Source organism: Stegastes partitus, unplaced genomic scaffold, assembly GCF_000690725.1.
Source record: "Stegastes partitus isolate 25-593 unplaced genomic scaffold, Stegastes_partitus-1.0.2 Scaffold302, whole genome shotgun sequence".
Lineage (NCBI taxonomy): Eukaryota > Metazoa > Chordata > Actinopteri > Pomacentridae > Stegastes > Stegastes partitus.
In genome coordinates, this window is record NW_007578033.1 from 134516 (window position 1) to 137891 (window position 3376).

The following is a 3376-nucleotide window of genomic DNA, read 5'->3' on the forward strand; positions in this document are numbered from 1 at the left end:
GTGATGCAGTGATATTCTCCTTTTTTGTGTCCATGATAGGAGTTATACAAGAAGAGCAATACAGCGGAAAGGAGAAATAGTCCAAGAGAACCATGATGCTAGCCATTTGAACCAGGGGAAAACAGTCAGTGAGAAACAGAAATGATATATATGTGGTTTGTAACTTATCATCCTGAGGAGAAACGGAGGTGCATTTGCCATGGTTTAGTTGAAATGGTGTTAACAGAGTTGCAGAGGAGGCTTGGTGATTATGGAGGGAGCTGCCAGTGTTAGAAACACAAAGCAGACTCCAAGCTGTGAGAAATAGGAGAATCCTCTGCTTGAGAACCATTTGGATATTGAAGAACGGGAAAAACCTGGTACTGCGGCTGCTCCAGATCCGAGGCATGCTGTGAACCAGTCCGCGTTTGGTCGCCATCGGGTCAGCTGGCGTGATCCGCGTCTTGCTGTGATCCAGTCTGCGTCTTGTAACCATCCGATTAGCTGGGATGTTGACGTTGCAATACGTCACATGTAAACAGGAAACCGAACAGCAGATATTCCGTGTTGTGTTCATCAATGTGAGGCAGAGATGTCAGGACAGCGCGCCACAACAGAGTTAAAAAAAAAAAAAAAAAAGTCCAAAAGTGCCCAGGGCAGCACAAAAGAGAAGAGACCGGTGGACGAGACCCAGCGCAAGACTGAGCCGCTCGATCCGTCCGGCGAGATCGCCGGATGCCAGCAACGCAACACTACATCGTGGGAGAGCCCCGACGCCAGTAAGTGGGATATTAGCGCATCGACTGGACCATCGGTCGGAAACAGCAATGGGAAAGTCCGGTAAACGATACCGATTTGAGACATATAGACAAACTGCTGAACAAGAGACCAGACGCACCAAGAGTCAGAGAGAGACTTGACAGAGACGTGCAGCCATCAAAATGATTCGCAATTGAGTGTTTGGACAGTCAGCTGCTTAGTAGGAGACCTTTTTTTTAATAAAATAAATAAATAAATGTATACACATAATTGCATCAGTAGCAGTATTGTGAAGGGTGCAGTGTGAAAAATATTCTGATAAACATAATTTATAGTTTTGGTCAGTGAAACTGATGTCCACAGGTATCCAGTGTTTGTACACATTTGTGAATCCCGCAGATCATGTCATGCACATGTTTATGCAGTTCTGCTTCTGTAGCTACAGTTAAGGCACATACCTGACTGTACATCATGTTGGTACCACAAATGAGATCAATCACTTTCAAACTGACAACACAGCACAGCTGATTGACTGATTCAATTTTCAGGATCTTACAACAGTTGTATTGAGAATATAGATTTTGTGTTTATGATACATTTTATTTAATATGTTGAAGCCAAAAAATAATTTTGAGTATATATGTATGCTTATTAAAATATGTAATTTCCCACAGTGAAAATGTGCATGAAACAGTGCTTTTTGAACAAACTCTGGAAGAAGTGTAAGAACGCTGACATTTCTATATCTGGATAATTCCATAGCCCTACTGTCAGAGCAGCAACAGCCCCATGTTTAGCCTCAATTTCAATATTTTTCTGAACTTACTGTTAGCTTTATTTGTTGTAATGCTGGTGCTATTAAGATGCAGCTAGTGTCAGTGTTAGCATCTTTCAGTAACAACAAGCAACAGGAGGGACATATTTTGATGTAATTTTAAATATGCAAATGCTCCACATTGTTCAAGGACAGTGACCACTTTGGTATGAAATCTTCAAATGAGTCTTAAGAATGGTTATGCTCGTTGTATTGGACAAACATCATATATCTTACACTTCATTCTTGACTGCATTTCAGAGGAGCATCAACAGCATTGTTTCTGAAGTCCAGCAGTATCAAACTACTCTTCTGAGCACCTTGAGGGACACAATGGAGAGGATCTTTGAAAGACGTTCAGACAGCGTGGAGCAGTTACAAGAGGAAGTACTGGCAACATTAGACAATTTTCAAGATCCTTTCTCCCTAATGGCTGCCACATACATGCAAGACAGCACCATCCCAGAGGCTTTTTAACCCAGTTAAACCAGAGGAGGTAGTTATGTCTCAGAGGGTTTGTCGAGTTAAGAAAGGACAGTCGAGAGTTCTAGGAATTAAAAACAGAAGTTTTTTACTATATATCCCTGGTTAAGAGTCTTGAACAGCTGTTGTCCAATTCTAGGATTTTTGATATGATCTACACCACACCACAGAGTTGCCACAAAGATGGTTTTTTATATGATATTGTTGATGGGAATTGGACTTAATTCAGATAGTTTAGATACTTTTTGTTCCTGTTTTATCTGTGCAGACTGTATTAAGACTGAGAAATATGATTGAACAGCATCTGAAACAGTTTAAGCAGCTTTTTCCGGAGAATAATATAATCCCTAAGCAACATTACCTGCTGCATCTCCCTGGCCAAATTCTTTCTCTGGGCCCTATGATAACACACATGTGCATGAGATTTGAGTCAAAGCACTGTTTTTTAAAACGGTGGTCATCTAAATTGAACTTCAAAAATGTCTGTAAGTCACTTGTGAAACATAATCAGCTTTTTGAATGCTGTCAAAATGAAATGGGTATGGAGCATCCCATTTTTTTGCATGAGAAAGAATTGGGTCCTGTCACAGAAGTAGCAAATATGGAGTATGTTAATACAAAGATGAGAAATTTTTGAGGGATTTATGGCATACAACACACAAAGTAAAGTGGCTTATTCTCAATGGGAACAGGTACAGAAGTGACAGGTCTCTAATAATCACCAATACAAATGAGACAGTGCCTGTCTTCGGATTTATAAAAAACATTTATGTGGTAGACAGTTCATTGTATTGTTTTGAGTACCAGCTTTATGAGACAGTGGATTAGAATAGAGATCTTTTAGCCTATGAAGTTGCAGTGCCTAATCTTGCTCAAGCAACAGAGTTGATCGATGCTGAAAAGCTAGTGGATCATACATCATATTATCCTGTCAGTTTCAAAACACCACGTATGTTCTGACAAAATATTTTCTTGGTGATGTTGCTGCACTTAAACATTGAAATGAATGTGAATAAACATGCTGTTGGTACAACTGTGGTTAGAGTGTGTGTGAATGCTTACTGGGAGGTCTTGAAACAAGTTTTCTAAGCAAAGATGTGGTCATGAAATATACCCTGAACAGTATCTGACATAATTCGGCTTACTTTCTGTGAAAAATATATAGTTTAAGGATCTACTTACTAACTAAGAAATAAAAAGACAAATATTCTCAAAACAAGAATAATAATCTTACACATTCTGTGATTGCATAGTATATTGCTCTCAAAACAAGATCAAAAAGACTTTTTGGCTAGATACAAGATTGGAAGACTTGTTTAGATTGTTAATTTTTGCAGTGTA

At 39.3% G+C, this 3376-nt stretch overlaps 1 long non-coding RNA gene across 1 annotated transcript; it reads left to right on the forward strand.

Moving 5' to 3' along the window:
* Positions 1–513: 513 nt before the first annotated feature.
* Positions 514–3073, forward strand: LOC103358292 (uncharacterized). Its single transcript, XR_520244.1, has 2 exons — positions 514–758; positions 1814–3073. It is a non-coding gene; the product is annotated as an uncharacterized LOC103358292 (long non-coding RNA).
* The last annotated feature ends 303 nt before the right edge of the window (positions 3074–3376 follow it).